A 19,866-nucleotide genomic window follows, 5' to 3' on the forward strand; every position below is an offset into this window, starting at 1 on the left:
GTTTTATGGTGGGTTTTACAAGATCTCAAGTACTGCCTTTATTGGAAGGGATATATAACTTGTCAAATGACATATGGGCTCTATATCCGTGACAGGAAATCTCAAAAACTTATAAAAAGCAGGCAGCTCATGGTTTCAGAGTAATTTAGAATTTTTATATCGGTCATATCTAAGTCTCCATCCGGTGTCCCTGGGTTGGTCGGACATGGGTAATCCTTTGTGAAGGGGTAGTAAGGTTAGTTATAGGACTATGTCGTTATCTTTATACTCAACATACCACATTCTCTAACTTCTCTATCTTTGTCGAGGTGCGTCTATAATAAATTCATTGTCAGATCAATATAGTTAGTCAATATTTTGTGTGTATATAAACATTGTTTTACAAATAAAACCTGTACATTTGACTGGCTGTGATTTTTGTCTTAGTTTGTTTTGTATATAATTTTATCGCCCCTCTCCTATTCTAACCTTATGTAGTCTGTTTAACTCATTCAGTTGTTTAAGTTTGACTTTTTGGGGAATTATACATCTGTCTTTTATTCTTCAATTTCTTAAAATGTTTCCTTGGATTTTAGATTTTAAATTGTGGGAATATATAGCATATTATGCCTCTGTCCGTTAGAAAATTTGACAGTCAGCAACGTTTGCTACAATGTTCGAAGGAATATTTCAATATATATGGCATTAAAAAGGGTGCAATGTGAAGAGCAAACAGCAATCAGACCAAGCAGCGATACCTAGTGACACCTCCAATCGGGAAAAGAATGTAAAGTTTTTACAGTTGAAAGTGAATAAATAAGGTTAGAAGTCTAACAAAATTGATTGAGAAGAGGGGAAATTGCTGTTTAAATTAATGAATTCATTTGACCTTTTATGCGATTTTTTACCAGATTATTAAATTGGTGAGACGAACCACGATCCTCAATAATATTCCTGTCGCTCTAATTAAATAGCCCACAAACAATTCCGTGTTTATCATGTGACAAATTGGCTTAAGTCAGATTATAGAAATTTTGACATTTTATTTTTATTATATTATGTGTATTGCGTTTTCTCTGGAATAATTTGATAATAATGCCCAATGGGATGTTTGCTAAAAACAATTGCACTGGAAATTACAAGCGGAAGTTTTTTTAAATAACCAATCAAAATTGCTCGTCTTGGATATCTGCAACAAACTTGAAACTACATCTGTAAAACTGGGGACATTTTTTTCTGTTGGATAAAGAAATAATACGTCGATAAATTATCTAGAAGAAATCCAAGTTCAAATACTATTTTTTCAATTTTTCTTGAACAAAACTATAGATATCTGTGGGTAAAACGTAAATAAGATGATATCACAGAAAGTAAGGAGTAAAACAATCTTAAGCTCAACACTTGGTCCTACGATTAGATTATGACAATGCAGAGAGCTCCATTAATATCAAAAAGTGAGAGAAGGCCAAATAAAGACAAACATGAAAATCTCACTTACAGCGAAATCTAAAATTACTAAAAATCCAGGTGCAACTAAGTGGGGCTTCTAGTCCTGGCTTCGTCTCGTGACAATCCGACCGAGTAAATGTGAAGGAGCCCTGTCGTGTATTTTACAAAGAACAGTTATAAACAGGAAATAAAGGCGAATTATACAGAAAAGTTCGTTATCCGTTAAACTTAGAACATGTGACTTTTTAAACAAAACTTTAATTGATATTTTATTGTTGTAATGTTATACCACTGTTTCAGGTTAGGGTGGAGGTTGGCGCCTGATAAAACGTTTAAACCCGCTGCATTTTAATGCACCTGTCCTAAGTCAGGAGCCTGTTGGTCAGTGGTTGTCGTTTGTTGGTGTAGTTCATAAGTGTTTCTCGTTTCTCGTTTTATATATTAAGTATAGACCGTTTGTTTTCCTATTTGAATTGTTTTACACTAGTCCTTTTGGGGCCCTTATAGCTTGCTGTTCGGTGTGAGCCAAAGCTCCGTGTTGAAGGCCGTACTTTGACCTATAATTGCTTAGTTTTTACACATTGTGACTTGGATAGATAGTTGTCTCATTGGCACTCATACCACATCTTCTTATTGTATTTAAAACTGAATGCAAGGATAACACCCATCTTTAAAATTGCCGTTATATCAATGTGCTACTCGTCTTTTAACATGCATAAAAGTACAAGTAAAATTATACAATGAACTATCCTTTAATGTATACTGGAATGTATAATCATGCGTCATTCTGTTTCATCAGGATACCAATTTAGGTGTAAACTTCATTACAGTGAAAACAGCAATAATAAATAAATTCCAACCTTCTTTTATTTAGACGTATGACGCTGTTGTTACTCGTCTAGCTCCTTTCCGTGTTTTGTATGAAACAATTTATTTTTAAACAAGATGTGATTTATTATTTCCGATTTGTTCCCAGATACCGATGTTTGTAAACATCATGCAAATTTGTACAAACACAGAACTTGTACATTCATTTATGTGGTTTTGATTTGTGTACTTTCAGAACTATTTAGTGTTTTGTTGTTTTTACGCCAAAACTCCTCCAATTGTTTTACTGCAACGCCATGCAATACTTTTTAATTCTTAAAAATTGATTGAAGTCAAGCTTTTTCAAACTGATTTTGAAAGTTTCTTCTTAAGTTGTATAGTTACACCACTGTCCAAGGTCAGGAAAAGGTTTGAGCGCCGACAAACATGTTTAACCTCGTCATATCCTTTTTATATTTCTGTCCCAAGTCAGGAGCCTGTAATTCAGGGGTTGTCGTTGTCGTTCGTTTTTTGTCATGCGCATACTGTTCATAGTTTATTGCACGGTGATTGTTTAGCTTGTTGAAGGCAGCACGATGACATATAGTCGTATATACATTCCCGTCTTTTGGTCTCTTGTGGATAGTTGTCTTATTGGCAATCCTACAATATTTCATTATTTTTGTATAGGAATGTACCAATTATGTCAAATTTAGTCCCCGCAGTAAGCTTCCTTGTAAACTCTCGTCCCCTAAAAAAAGGCATCTTTGGAAATATTTTTATATAAAGTTTATAATTATGTTCTAATTATGGCGTTACGGTCTATTGTCTTTACAAAGAATTCGTGATGGTCTTTTGCTCTTGCAAATGTCTGTGTAACAGAACTTTCTCCCCTGTTCTGTCGCTAAAAAAAACCAGGTGATAATGATTAAAAAATAACTGACGGGCGAATAAAGTAAAAGGTGCAATGACCTTTAGCCAGGTGAGAGAAACCTACGCTATATTCATCTGTCAAACCCAAGTACTCCACTTAACTGCCATTAACGGATGAATCTATACGATAGGATGATTGGACTCCATAAGTTTGTTTTCATTTTAACAATAACAGTTTACATGGTAACTATAAAAACTTGTCAGATGCATTTTAATCATGACATTTTGTTCCACTTTAAGTTCAAGTGTCCTCGGACATTGCGATTTGACAAGCACGCTTTTTCTGAAATTGTTTAAAATAGAAACGAACAAAAAATGTGATTGTAAACTCCAATTTTGAGAGTAATTTTTAGTATTAAAACATATTAGATCAAAACTGTAAAAATTTAAGAACGAGTCAAAATTGTCATCGTATGTTTGTCAGTAATCCAGAGAGTATCGAACTGAAACAGTTACAGGTGTTTTTCGATATGCCTCGATCCTTTGTGTTTTCAGTTTGCTGTAGTTGCTGCTTTTTCGATATGATGTCCAACTTTCAAACCCTTCATACTGCATAGTCGATTAGTTTTGCGGAGTCTGCTTATTGTATTGAAAATAGAAACCAATGCATTGATAAATGGGTATTATTAATGAAAAAAAAGCCACAAATTTCATACAATGAAACAAGACATCAAACTATACAGTTTTACATCATGTATTACAATTACATGGTTTTTCAATAAAAAAAAATGAAGTATAAGGTCGTCAAGTTTTTATCCTAACAAATATATGACTATCTTTAATCATTCATAATATTACTTTTTTTCATTAATTTCTTTATTCGCAATTTTTAAGGTTTCAAATTCATTAAATATAAAAAAGTAATTCTGATATTTATTAATTATTCATTACTGTATTACTTTCAAACGATTCAAGTGGACAATTGGAAGAAAAAAATAGAACAATGGGGGAAAAATCATGAGAAAGTAAATCACGGCGATGTGCTCAATTTATGCACATGGCAAATGCCTTGTAATAAAAGTTTCTAATTGCCAGGATGAATAAACGAAACTGATTTTGTTCGATTTTGATTGGCAGTCCAGGGAATCCGAACTGTGTATATATGTCCGGGAGACCGACCTCTTCTTTTTACATATGTTTGACTATAAACCAGTTTATAATTTGTTGTTGTCGTCGATACCAATCCGGTGAGCAAAATGAGAAACCGAGCTTACGGTATCTATTCATGTTTAGATCCAAGCATGTATCATCGTCAGTTCGTCAAACAATCAGAAAAACAGATTTTAACGAGGGCAAAACAATACTATATAACTATTTTAAGATAAAAAAAAATAAAAAATGTTGTAGAATATAATCGATTAACAAAGATACCGGAAAATCCTCGTGATAAAGTTGAAATTACCAAGTTTACAAATGAGGTACACCATTAAAAGTCTGTTCTTCAATCAAGCTAATATCATCGCACAATCACAATAACACTCAACGATAATTAAATAGCTTTAGACTAAACACGAAGTTTTCTCGGGTTCGTGACGGGAAATACGGATAATTCGTTGTCAGTGATTAAATCGTAGGAAGCTTAACATCGCCATCTTTGTTATGTCGGAAATGTAAAGTCACTCAAAACATTTATCTAAATGTGATAAATTATGCAGAAACTAATAAGTCTTAACACAGACTGAAACCCCACTAAAACGATTTTAATCAAATTTACCATCTGAGATTTGACAAGGCAGCATGGCAATGTTATCGCTTCAAACAACGCAAAGATAAATCGAGAGCGGATCCGAAGCAACGATGTCGCAAGGAACTAGAACTAAAATCTGGGATGCCCTTTTAAAAAGATAACCTAAAATGTATAATATGAATAAAAGCAAGTAGTATGGGATAACCGTCAATAAAATAACTACCCAACAAATAACAGAAGGAGTGAACAGATCAAACTCCAGTAAAAACCACGAGAACAATATAAGATGTCGGAAGTCAGAGATCAATTCAAGAATGAAGAAAACCTTAACCCTTCTGGACCACTTGCATTCATTTCCGAATGTAAATAAGCTTCGTATTGCTCGAGCTTTTGTTTTGTGGACCGTTGTTTGCCTTTTCGTCTTTTTTTCAATTTGCCATCTTTTGCCATAACAATAGACGGACAAGGAAGTAACACAACATAGTGAACTTAAATGTATATGTCCTACATAGAACTCGACATTTCTAATCGATTTACTGGTATATGGTGTGTTTAAGTAGACATTTTCATTCGAAAGCTTTACATCTAGGCAGTCAGTGATAGTTTTCTTCTTTTCAGAGTCGCTTATGTCTGACATCCAAGCTATTTAAAACTTGAAACAATAAATTCATTAAAGAATCTCTGTTTTCTAGGTAGAAGAACTATTTATCTAGAGAAATTAGAAACACCTGATTGTTGTAAATCTGAGTTTGACCCTATTTTGTAAAGATATGAAGACGTATTTGTGTTGTCTTGTTTCAAGTGTTCGGTATATATCATTTTAAACAACAAGTTTATCAATCGGACCCGCTTTACCTGGGCGTTCAATCAAACTATGACAGCAATCGGAAGTGAGGTCTCATGTACAGATAATCTGGTTCCTCCGCTTACTTTACTGGGAACCCCATCAAAATTATGACAGGAACAGGAAGTGATGACTTGTTACTATTTATCTGGTTTCTGATCATTTCATTTACATTATTGTTTGATGATGTAAAACAGGAACCAGATCAATGTATCATCGATTTAAATTGACTGCCGATGTTGTGCGCACGTGCGATCGTTTAATTTCATGGAACGTCAATTCCCATGCACGTGTATGGAGAGAGTTAACCAACAAATCTCAAAGAATGATCTTTTATATTTATAATGTGGCCGAAATTAGTAATTACAAAATAGAATGGATAATATACGTTGTAACACGGTATGGGGCGTATGTGAACAAAGTAAAACTAATGTTTTAATCTAATTCCTTTCTTTTAGCCGAAAGGCACCAAACCATTTTTTGTTCAGGGTGCCGATTTTATGATGATTAAGATTTTTTTCATTCAAGCGCCAAAATATTTTGTTTTGATTGTAATTTGAAAGTTTTCTTCTACGCCGGTATAAAATATACGAGTGACACTATGCGGGTAATAATGTGGGGGGAAATTTCTTTCAGGAAATGGACTTATTTGAATAAAATATATAAGTCTTAAATATTTGTGATATTTAAACGAAAAATCGGAAAGACTGTTGAAATTCATTTGGCAAAAAAATAGTTACTGCAACTTTCTTTCGAGAGGTTAAAGGTATGCCTATAAGTTTTCTTGTACCATGGTATGTTTGTTTCTAAAAGCAGAGTGGGCAATGATGGACATTGACGACCATTAATGCACAAAGATGAAACGAATTTTCTACACGTAGAAATTGTCAGATTTTCAATAATATATTTTAAGGAGAGATGGTCAACATGAAAGACCTGCATAAAAAGAACTATAAAGTATTGTTAACTGCATTGTAAATCCCTCGTGTACAACATTTGTGAACAGGCGAATTATTGGGCATCTTCTAACTTAAACCTCAACCGTCATTACAAGTCACGAATCGTCTGCTTTAAAATAGCTTGGTCTTTTGTTTTACTTTAAGGATGTTAGCAGCTACCAGATGCTCACATTTGACAGTAAGAATTTGGAGTTAAATTTATCTCGTTAAAGATTTTATTCTAAATCACTGGATTAAACAATAAAAATATAAAGTAATTCAATTTAAGCGTTTTGATTAAATCTTGAACTGAAAGATGCAAGGGTCAGAAGATAGGTCACTCGCCATTTCATCAATATAACTTCATTGAGTCATTGTATATCAAATAAAACAGTGAAAAACTTAACAACAAAAAGGAAGATTTTAGAAGTTTATAACTCGTGTCACTTGACCTTTTCCCATTCAAGGCAACCATGTCAGTAGTCTAGTGGTAGCGTGCTCGTCACGAGTGCGTGGGGTCGTCAATCCGATCCCTGACCGAGCCAAACCATTCAAAGACGTAACATTAGCATGTTCTTCTTCTTTTCTTCACTGAGTACGTTGCATTTTAGAGTGAAAGCAAAGTCTGGTCGGAGTCAGAATAAAGTGTCCGGATATGGAACATGTTTCACTAATCTTCTTGTGCAAACTAGCAACCCCGACGAATCTTTCTATTATTCAGCATAATTCTTTTTCATATCATTCAATTTATACTCGTTCTGATATATTCTGTTTGTCCTTCTGAGCGGAAACACTTATCCATCCATCCGTACAGAGACTTTATTTATTCCGAGCCTTATTTTGTTTCAAGAATTTAAACAGAGATTTGTGACTTATATAGTCCTTGCTGGAGACTGTTCATTGATTTGTCACAGTAAATGTTTGTTCTATATCGGAGGTATCAAACTCCGAAACTCCGAAACAGCGGTAACGCCGTCCTTGCTACGCTACGTTGAAAGTTGAAAAGCACACCAACGTCACCGCTGTTTCGGAGTTTGTGAACTTATAACTTCTGAATGTATTTCATCATACGATATTAAAACAAGATGTATCCTGATATCATCCTTAAAGTTACCCTTTTTTACTTGTAAAATGAATGCGCGCAAATGAAATGTTAAGTTGTGCGACATGGTATAATACTAAGATCTTTTTATGCGCAAATGCAATAGTAGTGCGCGCAAATGTAATGGTAATGCGCTTAAGTGTTATGGCAATGCGTGCAAATATTATATATAATGAAATGCACCGATACCACAGTTTGAACTTAAGTTACATCGTTACATCTATGTCGCTATATTAAGAAATCCTATTGTAGATAAATATATGAAGATTGGACAGGATGGATTGACAGACAAAATGGTGCAAAAGGGGGGGGGGGGGGGGGCGAATGTATGTTCTATTTATTGCAACAATAATTTATAAGTTTAAATTCAAATGAGTGAATCGACCACTATTGTTTTCTCCCTGAATGTTTCAGAAATATTGTAGTAATGTATTAAGGCCACTAGAACTGTCCCAAATTTCATTCGAACTCGGTAAAAAATAACGGGCAAATCAAAGTTGCAAAGAATTTAGTTTCTACGTTGAATACCAAAATGTACAACGTGGAATCAACCAAAATAAAAACAACAACAAAACAACAGGCAATTCTAACATTTTCCAGATTTTCCCCTTTTTTAGAATGAAAAATCAAACAACTCCCAAAATATCAAAGCAGTTTTAACACGTAAGCGTTAAGGCCGTTTTTCGTCTTCCCTTTAAGTTTAAATAATCTGCGAGTGGTTGAGAGGTAGTGATCCTTACGGTCACGAAAACAATCAGAACGCAGACGACATTACGTATATGTTAATTCTTTTAATTGTGCATTTTCTCTTTATATTTATAATCGTCTTGTTATATTGATAATATTTACAGTTATAAGTGTATATGAAGAACAAATAGCTGAAATCATTTTACTTTTTGTTTTCTTTTATTTCGACTGTATTGTACCGAAGTGGATAGATATACTTTTCTTGTGAAAGTCATTAGAAAAACATTTAACTGATCTATTATACAAATAATTATTTTCTTCTATTTATTAATGCGTTATTTGGATAATGAAAAGGCAGATTTAATACTTTTAAATGAATAAAGGTCATCGACCAAAGGAGCCGCCATGTTGAATGGGACAGGGATAAATCACTGTTTATATATCAGAACCGTTATTTTCAAAATAAGATAAAGATCAAATCAAAGGTGATAATAGGTCTTTATGGGTTAATAATAAAATCTTATTACCCCGTATCATGTAACTTTAACGCGTTTGCTATCATAAGTATAATCTCGTTTTGAACGAGATGTAACAAGAAATGTTAATTTCAAATAAGCTTATAAGTTGATTGATAATTTCAGCTTTTTTGTTGACTTGTTTATTGTCTATAGTTGCTTAAGTCAAACTTAAACAATGAGACAACTAGATTGTCTATCAGGCGACAATTGGCATATTTTGAGGTCAGCTATAAATTTCAAATAGTTAAGTTATTTCAGATTTTTCAACAAATGTTTGTGTATTATTTCAGATTTGACAATGCTTGCCCATTTCGTTTTATCTTGAACCTGATGACAGTGGCTGCATTGTAATGGTCTTATTGGTCAGGGTGTACAGCCTATTAGAAGGGTCAGTGTGATTAAAAGCCCGATAGCATTTTTCGTATCCCCCCCCCCCCCCTTTCTCGATTTTTCGATATCGACCGAGCTAAATGTTGAATCATTAAGTGAAGGTAATTCTAAGGTAATTTGATTGTTTCTCGCTATTTCAAAATTTATGGACCGTTTATTTCACCTGAAAAGTAGTAAAACAGAAACTGAAAAAATGGTGTTCTTATAACCCAAAATTTTTGTTCGCAATATATCATAAACAATTAAACTTTAGGGAGTCATAATGGAACCTTTCGTTATTTGCAAATTGAAACTTCTTGCAATCAGATAAATGTTTGCAATCGGATACGCCTTTCTCTTTTAGAACATTAGATATGGCGCTGTTGTCGCGACCGGATACGATGTTTATTCCTATAAAGTACTCTTTCGGGGATGGCTTAATGTGTTGCGATTTGCGATTGGCTTTTTGATTTGGGACTTCTTTCAAACTGCTACCTGTTTTGTGACTATCAAATGGCTTCTAGTTTTATTAACCTATGGACTGTTCTTTATAAAAATTATATTTATATTTTCCCTAAGATTATTTGAAATAGTTCTTTTATTTTGGAATTTCAAACGACATTTTGTTCTTGAATTACTCACACGCGGCTTTTTATTGTGTAAACCATAGGTTTCTTGAATAGATATCCGATGTTTTCTGCTGTTTGACTTGCACATGGTGCCAGGCTTGGTGTTAAAATCCAAACAATGGCTCCAAATTTGTTTTCTTTTCTTTGGATTAACAAGCAGCTATCAACAAATACATGGCTTCATGGCCTTTTTCATTTGAATTTATTTGGCTTGTTTACAGCTTCTCATATTTTGATCATGATCTTTGTCTGATTTAGATAATCACTTACCAATAATTAACTCTCGCGTTTTCTTTCTGCTCAGATATATCAGAAAACTATGGTCTGGAGACGGTCTTGATTTCCGAATATCCTCTTTTGGTTTCTGGGGTCGCTTTCTCATTAACGTTTTTTCACAAGTCTCATAGCCTTTTTCTTTTTCAAAATGTTTAGGGAGTTTTTATGCATTTTTGCAAAATAACTTAAATCAACATTTTTCAACCTTTTGCCATATAGACATTTAACAAAAATTGGTGACGGAAACCGATAGCAATAAGATTACTTAGTTTTTTGCTTTACATATTTTTCTTCTTTTTTTTTTATTTGGGGGGAATATTTGTATAGTTAAGTTTAAGGTGTATACAGACAGTATTTCAACGTATGGATACAAATATTAATAAAAAAATATTTACTATTTACTAGTATTATTTGTAGGGCATATATAGTTCTCTGTGTTTATTTGCTCACTAACAGAATTAAAATGGATGTCAATCTTCATATGTTCATGAAGTCTTTTTTTTTCAAAATATCTGGATCGAAAATATATAATTTGTTTATTTTGAGGATGTATTTTTTTTCTTGACTACCCATGCTTTATCCTTGTTTTGTTATTATTTTTAGGTGAGCGAGGATGGCTACCATGGTTGGCCATAGAAAGACTGCAAAGAGAGGTAAAAACTTATTAAAATAAATATGTTTAACCATTTCAACTCTCTTGTGTACTGTAAATATGAATATAGAATATGTAATATAATTCATATTTGCTCAATGTCTCAAACTTAACAGGTTTTTTATACACTTACATGAGAAAAAAATGAATATTGCTTTCAGAGAGTTAATTTCAAACAAATTTGTACAAGATGAATTTTACAACAATTTTAAATCATATTGTTTAAACTGTTTATAGCTATTTGTCTTGGGTAAATATGAATTTCTATTTGTACTGTGTACAGATTGGCACAGAACACATGTTTAATGAAAAACCACAGGCTTAAGATTGTCTAAAAGTAGGCAAAAATACAGAGTTTTTATTTTGTTTTTTATGATCTGTTTGTTACATTTTGCAGGAAACTTTTTAAACTTCTATTAGCAAATTTGTGCTCGTTGGACTTAAGGATTTCGGCGTTCCTCATTTCGTAAGTATAACTGTGTTTAAAATATGTCCTATTTAATTGGCCGGCTTAAATTTTTGATGGTTTGTTCGTGGATTATTATTTTTCGGGGCAGGGGGAATTGGCTCCTATTTCCATTTAAAGATAATTCTACTTATAATTCGCAAAAACACGAAAAATGGCAAGGTAACTAAATACTTACATGGTATTGTGATTATCAAATTTATCATAGATATGAAGTATTTTGTGACTTTTCTTATTTAATAGTTGCAGGACATGATATAGACTGTAATAAAAATGGACAAAACATTCGATTCAACCGTGCCTAATATCTAATCTAGGTGTAAAAAGGAGGCGTTTTTACATCAAAATGATATAGACTCCAACACAAAACCATCTGACTATACATTTTCATTACCAGTGTGTAGTAGTCATAGTTTTCAAATGAACAATTTTCTGTTAAAAAGTTGATCCAAATTTCGATCCTCAAAACTCTTAATATTCCGTAGTTTTATGTCTAGTGGGAACATGTTGATTAAGCGAGGTCTCTTAAACATAATGCCTTATGACTTTTTTCATCATCTGCAAACGAATTCTAGGGAATTAACGGTTTTATTTTCTTAATATTCATTACAGACATAAATTTTGCGTAATATATCATTTAAGAATATATGTATTTTTTGTTCGAAATAATGGTTGCCAAGACGGATAAACACCAAACACATAAGTTGAAAAACAACTAAGCACTGTCTGTATTTTGTTTAGATTTATCTATTTTCATATAATTTTTTTTTATTTATAACTCACTTTTACCCACATATAAAATACTATGACTTTATTTAACTTTATTATGACTTATTTGTGACTTTTCGTAACTTTTGACTTTTTCATAATTTTTAAATTGTTGTCTTCTGATATCTGCAAACAACTAAAATTATTAGAAAAAAACCTCTGATCTCAAAAAGGTGTCATTTTAACTTGTTATCTCCTGGAGTCCTAAAAACAACTTAAAAATAAATATCAGATCTCATGTACGCGAAGTAATTACCTAGCAAAAGAATAATAGTATTTTTTGCTGTAAAGAGTTTGACGAAATGTGTTAATTTAACAAAAAAATTCTGAAGGTCCGTAAATTCAACATTCTTAGCCGTATCATATTAAATATTTGTCATTTGTACTCTAATGGATTGAATTTATGCTGTATGTCTTAAAAGTTTTAATTGCTTTTCAATTATACAGTTAACTTTGTTTCGGATTTTTTTGTCGAATATTAACAAATTTAAATTTAATCTCAAAATGATGTGTGGATTATTTTGTCTAGTTATCCGGGAAACTTTCTGCAACAAGAAATAACCTGCGGTTTCAAATTGCGGTTTTTATTTTACCATAATCTAATTAAATAATCATTCTTTTATCAAAGCATTAAATGTATTAATATCATCATATATCATTATTGTTATTATTATTATTATAATTATTTAATATCAGTTTTATTTGTTTGCAATTTTTTTTTTAGCTTTTTTTGTATAATCTATTTCAGAAGATTTATAAATGCAATTTTCCAGAAAACCAAAAGAAGATATTTATGTGTTCATCTTTTTGTGGAGTTACAAAAATTGTCCTTTGTATTTTTTGAAAACCAAGAAAAAGTTTCACTTGTTTGTAATATTTTTTGAGGAAATTCATAATAAAGTTTGTTCCGTTGACAATTGCCAAAGCAGAAAATTTCCCTAAATGTACCAAAGTAATTGTTTGAGATATATTTTACCAATTAAAAACAGATTAAACAATTAAAAGGCGTTCACAAAATTCTACAATGGGTATTTTATTTTGTCTTTTTAATGTACCTGTTTTTTTTATACTCTTATTTGTAATTAATAAATGGACAACAAACAACCCTATTCAATACTAGTATAAAACAAATTTATATATTAGCAAGTGAAAGTTCCAAAAATGAAAGTTTTAATCAAAAGTACATGTGAAATTTTTGCCACGAGAACAAATGCCAGCCTTAAGTAAATATATAAGTAATTGGTGCCTATGTCTCCATAAAGAGTTTGTCCATGTTGACAAATATTTACCCGGAAAACGACCATGTTTACTTATTACAAGAAATCAATGGACGGTCCGAGTTCATATCTTTCATCTTGGGTCTTTTTTGAAAACCAATTAGGACCGCATTAGTTTACATGGACTTTTATAATGTATGTTTGCTTATTAACGCGGTGTTAGTGAATTGATTGAAGGCTTATTAAGACGTTAGGGATATACAAACAAAAACATCTTTAGAACAAACACTACAAAATAAACATGCGCTAAATGCTGAATAAACTTCGAACTTTTGGAAGAATTTACTAAATTAAGTCTGTCACCTATAAATGTTTTCATACAAAAAGGTGCTAAAATTACACAAAAGTGATAAAATTCCACAAATATTACAGATTAATAGAAATTAAATAGTCAAAACAAAGTTGTAGCTTTTTCTCATGAATTTCTCGAATTTTGAAAAATAGAAATAGTATTATTTTCATGCGCAAAAAATAGATATAGCTTTGCATAGGTTTTTTTTTTATACTGTCCCCTTTCTTCGGAACAAACTTGTTTCTATTTATGATCTATGTTCACTTTAATTGAAACTACATGTTTGCTTGATGCTTTTATCGTGTACATAAATCACTTTTATCTCACTTAAAGGTACTTATAAGCAACTTGCAAGCCGTAGTTTAAAATGCATGCTTCTCAATGAATATATGGCATCCATTTCAAATACAGTTATTTGCAGCAAGTCGACAGGAATTTAGACAACAGGCAATTCAGTGCCTTATAAGAAAATAGAAGAATTAAGAAGATGTCATCTTCCCTATTATTATTTTTCCGAATTGTACAATTACGCTAACATTTATCGTTCTATTTCCCACAAATTTGCAATAAAAAGATGTCTCAAAAAAACATATTTTCATCTATTTTGTTTTGTTTTGTTTTGGTTGTGATCCTCTATAAGTTACACACATATAAATAAAAGTTATCATATCATAGACATCATTAAGACAGCAACCCTACACTTGTAAGATAACATAAAAATGACATTTAGTTGGATCGGTTTTTGTGTGCAAATATTCAGCAAGACAAGGAAATATGAACATAAAGAGCGATATTTTTTTTTAAATTGCAAGAACTAGCAAAGTCTTGATAAAACTGTTTTGCATAAAGCCTATGTAAACTTTTCAGAAAGGCAAAAATATATACACCGAGTAAAAGCAATAAATAAAAAGGAGTTCACAAGAACAGCTAAGGCACCTCTCATTCATTTTTTAAATGAATTGTCTGATTATAAATTTCTTGAGAAAAAATAATTTATTTCAGAAGACAAGTGAAAAAAACAGTTTAGTCAATTTGAAAATTAGTTAAAAATTAAGGATAACATTGATGTTTTTAAAATTTTTGTTCCCGTACGATTTCAATTTATATTTATTACAGTTAAAAAAAGACATGTTTGTCCCGGGCAAAAAAATATATACACCAACAAAAGTTTATGATCTATCCCTAACTTCATTAGTGACAGTCATAGTAAATTTTCCGGAAGACCAAAGAAATATAGAAATCGAAAGCAATACAACCAATATACCGAAGAAGAAAAAAACAAGTAAAAATTCATCAAAAATAACATGCTTATAATTTGGTACGCCATACGCACCTTTCGTCTACACATAAGGCTCATTCGTTAAGCTCGTATCAAAACAGTAGTTAGACCAAATCAGATAAAAAGTTGAAAACCATTGAAAAACACAAAATTTCGAAAATTACTGCTAAATGCGACAAAGGCAATCTAAGCTTGGAGGTAGACAAACCTTAGGGAACGACCATTTAACTTCAAGGGCGGGGGTTATGGTTTTTTCCTAAAAAAATAATTTGACCCCGAATTTGATGAACAAAATATTGTGGTCAAGCATATGACAAAAAAAAATATTCTTCAACATTTTATACACAATTAATTCACATAGAATGAACATATCAGTGATGGTAAAACTGTTTGCTCAATGGATGTGATGCTCAATTTTCGAGAACATAAAAAAAAAATCGACAGAAGATATGAAAAGGTAATAAAAATCCTGAGGACTATAAAGACTAAACTAACCAAAAGACATTTTGAGGGCAACATACAGTCTTCCCTAGACTGGTGTCTATACAATATGTCAATTAAGCTCTAAACTAAACTTTTACTTTCAAGTTCTCGCCGTGACATAGCCAATGGCGGATACTGACGCAGCGTTGAATCGCTTTCAATCAATCAATATGTTTTCTATAGAAAATGCCGTTTTAAAACAATAAATCATTACAGAATTCAGGATAAAATTTAATTTGTTTGGTTTTTATTATTATTCTACTTTTCCCGTGCTTCAATTTTTTTTAACAATAACATATCACGAATGAATTATATAAAGCTCAGATGATTAGGGGTTATAAAACATAAATTATTCATACAACCGTTATTGACTCTGAGTTTTATGTTTTATTTCATTAACAGATTATAAAAAATAAACCGAAAGCCGGCTGTGTCTACAGACTGTCTTTTATTGAAGTTATCATATACACATACAATATTTGTCTGTAGTAAATACACCAGATTAAATTGTAAACAACCCAATCATTTGCTTATTTCATTATTTTTGTTTAATAAAAACTTATTCCTATAGACTTTAGCTGAAGTGTACAGATATAAATGTTCATTTTATGTTCTTTTTGTCATAATTGCTAAATGAGGATATGAGAACTAGATATTTTAGTGCTAAATATAAAAAAAGTATTCTTTTTTTTTCAGAGTTTTTGTTTGAGTGAGGAGATGGCTCTTACAACCTCGAATCCCACCAAAATACACATGATTCTGTATGGGTATTTACATGTTATTGTGCAAAAAGAACATTAGTTTTTGTTTTGCGAATGGAAATTCATTAATAGCTAAGGATTTAATACACGTGTGGATTACTTATTTTTCATTGCAAATGGTTTGTATCGTCTTAATCGTAGTTAATAAGGTTTGTAATTATGAAATAAAAAAATATTGAATTTAGTTGTAATTCTGTCTTTTTTCTTAGCAAATTATAAGAAATAATATTACAGAAACGTTCAGTTATTTTTCTTTTTCGAAATTTAGAATTATTTTTCTCCTTAAAGTACCATTAATCTTTTTTTCTTAATCGTCCAGTGACAAATATTTCATGCATATTAAGCACCATGAATATGAATGGGTAAAGATTCAGAAATCGATATCCAAAACACAATATTCAAGAATGATAGAAACCAAAAAGCAACGATGCAAATAAAAATACAATAAGAATAACAAGTACCTAAAACTACTAGTCCTAAAACTACCAAGCTCTTGGAAATAAAAAACCCCAGCAATTTGGAATTTGGCGTTTAAGGCAGATCTTCAATAGTCCTTGATAAGTGTTTTTGTGATTTATAGCTTGACATGTTTTAAAGACAAAATTTCCATCGTTGACGATCATACGCTGACCACTTAATGTCTTGATTTTTGGTTCGTTGGTTTGCTGTCTCGTCAGTCTCGTTTTAGTCCAATTTAAGTAAAAAGAAATATTAAGATCTAGTGTCAAGTGGTTCAAGCCCGTTTTGAGTCAATTCATAAACACGCAATTTAGAGTTCGAAACAAAACGCGTGTTATCGCTACCAAAAAATATATCAATACCAATAAAAAGACAAGGGGAAACACCAACGCAACAGCTACAGCAACAATGGAATACACCCAGAAAACAACGAAAATATTTGGACTGGCGACAGCATCACGGAGAACATTTTATGTTTATGATTATATCGTTCCAGAAGACCATAGTCTTCAGAAACTATATAAACCGAATTATATTATTTGATGAGCTTAGTTTGTAAGCTAAAACAATTATGTTTGACATAACAGAGTCGAACTGTTTTATGACATTGTATGCAACGGATTTCGCCTATAAAAATTGTGCACTTTTGCTTCTGTTAAGCAAACGTGGCAACACAGATATAAAATTGGTATTCCCTGTATACAAGGTCGATGACGTATAGAGATAAAGCTTGTTTTTTTTATATTATGTTTATTTAATTAAGCTGTTCGGATATTTTCTTAGTATTTATTTGATATGCATTTTTTTCTGTTTTCTTTATTTTTTCAATGACAAATATATCATTGGAAAAACACATTTTTTTTTAATTCATGATATTGAATAAAATTTGATTTACACATTTGCTATAATCTATTTTGATTTTATTTCTCCTTTAGAGAATTGTTAAAAAAATATATTCTTACAAATAAAATCAAACCAATTTTCTAAAAATGCCGTCCGCTGTTTAACAACGGGAATGGCCGTTCGTGTATTTTTCAGTAAAACAATTTCACAACATTATCTGAGTAAAATAAGCACACAACAATCATCTATAAATACAATAATAACAAGACAGTCATGTTAAAATACAAGACAGGTACATGTATATATAAATACAAAAATTATACATATTTATGTCTAAATACAAAAATTACAAGACAGTCATGTCGAAATATCAAAATTTCAAAACAGTCAGTCTGAATACCAAAATTTCAAGACAGTCATCTAAATACAAAAGTTACAAGACAGTGATATCTTGATACAAAAATTACAAGCCAGCCATGTATAAATACAAAAATTACTGGACAGACATTTATAAATACGCAAATTACAAAACAGTCTGGTCTAAATATAAAAATTACAAGACAGTTATTCCTAAATCCTAAAATAACAAGACAGTCATTTCTAATTTCCAAAATTACAAGACAGTCATGTCTAAATACAAAGAATACTGACAGACATTCATATAAATACGCAAATTACAAAACAGTCTGGTCTAAATATAAAAATTACAAGACAGTTATTCCTAAATCCTAAAATAACAAGACAGTCATTTCTAATTTCCAAAATTATTTTGTCTAAATACAAAGGACACTGGACAGACATTCATATAAATACCAAAATTACAAGACAGTCTTGTCTAAATACAAAAATTACCAGACAGTTATTCCAAAATCCCAAAATTACAAGACAGTCATTACAAAATCCAAAAATTACAAGACAGACATATATGAATGCAAAATTGCAAGACAGTTATGTCTAAATACAAAAATTACAAGACAGTAACATTTAGATATAAAAATTACAGGCCATTCATGCATAAATACAAAAATAACTGGACAGACATTCATATAAATCCCAAAATTTCAAGGTAGTCTTGTCTAAATACAAAAATAACAAGTCAGTTATTCCAAAATCCCAAAATTACAAGACAGTCATTCCTAAATCCCAAAATTACAATACAAAAATTGCACGACAGTCATTTGACGTCTAGATACAAAACTTACAAGACAGTCATGTCTACCGGCATAATACAGGGCTGAATTCAAAATAAATAACTCACGTTGAACAAGTTAACAACAGAGCTTCATTTCTGCAAATAAACTGGCATTGCATAACGAAAGTCTTTCAACATGTTTTGTTCAAATTCAAACAGCAATTAAGATGTGAGACTCATCTTCAATAAGATGAAAAATTTTGTCCTGCATCTTTTTTTAGTTGTAATCTCTGGCCTGCCTTTTTATTTTTCACTCTATTCGGTCCTGCCTTTTTTTATTAGTTTATCCTGACTTTTTTACATAAACTGTCCTGTCTTTTTTATTCAAATTTCATCCTAGCCCCCCCCCCCCCCCCCCCCCCCATAAAAATCAAATGGTAGCTCCCTTATTAAATTTACAAAAAAAAATGAAATCGAAATGTTATTCACCCTATTTGAGTTTTGATGCTGTATTCAAATTCTTACAAAATTTAAGTTTTAACAATTTTTTGTTCAAAATGACAAATGGATCAGACACAAGTTTTACAACTTATAGTAACATCCTCTCAACAGTTTTTCATTGAAAAACATTGAAAACCAAGACAATGCACAACTTTATTTTCTATAGATTGGTGGATTTTGTTTCGAATCTCTGGTTTCAAATAAATGTCCTCCCTAATCATTTGTTTAGACGAATCGCTTACAGTAATTGCAAATTCTCTAAAGTCGGTAATCTGAGTCTTTTGTCTTTTTTGTTAGTTGTTTTTGTGCTTCTTGTCGATCTGACGAGTCAAGCCCTTTCCAACTATTTTTTACTGCGTGTTCTTATGTTGTGTTTTTACGCCAAGTCAGAAACTGTAAATTCATGGGTTGTCGTTTGTTGCTGAAAGTCAAAGATTTTGGCTCATTTATTGTTTTAGTTTAAATCATGCTGTTGGTATTTTCGTTTGAATTACTTCCAATTTTGTGATTCTGGGGCCTTTTTTTTAACTTAACACTTAACTTTACATCCACGTCATATTGTCTCTGATGGATAGTTATTGCATTGGCAATCATACCACATCTAATATGTATATAAATCTACCTAAATTGCATTAGATCCATTCGCTAGCATTTGGAATTCCATTAATTTTTAGAACACAGATAGTTCAAAGCTATATTTGTTAATTTTTTAAAAGCTTAACGAATTTATATGTT

General features: G+C 31.4%; 1 long non-coding RNA gene across 2 annotated transcripts; it reads left to right on the plus strand.

Annotated features, from left to right (window-relative positions):
- The first annotated feature begins 481 nt into the window (after nucleotides 1–481).
- LOC127738995 (uncharacterized) lies at nucleotides 482–16,380 on the plus strand. Of its 2 annotated transcripts, XR_008000237.1 has the most exons (5): nucleotides 482–800; nucleotides 9,235–9,332; nucleotides 10,822–10,871; nucleotides 11,268–11,336; nucleotides 16,132–16,380. It is a non-coding gene; the product is annotated as an uncharacterized LOC127738995 (long non-coding RNA). The 2 variants fall into 2 exon arrangements; XR_008000236.1 differs by lacking the exon at nucleotides 9,235–9,332.
- The last annotated feature ends 3,486 nt before the right edge of the window (nucleotides 16,381–19,866 follow it).

The sequence above is a fragment of the Mytilus californianus genome, unplaced genomic scaffold, assembly GCF_021869535.1.
Source record: "Mytilus californianus isolate M0D057914Y unplaced genomic scaffold, xbMytCali1.0.p SCAF_4, whole genome shotgun sequence".
NCBI classification, from domain to species: domain Eukaryota; kingdom Metazoa; phylum Mollusca; class Bivalvia; order Mytilida; family Mytilidae; genus Mytilus; species Mytilus californianus.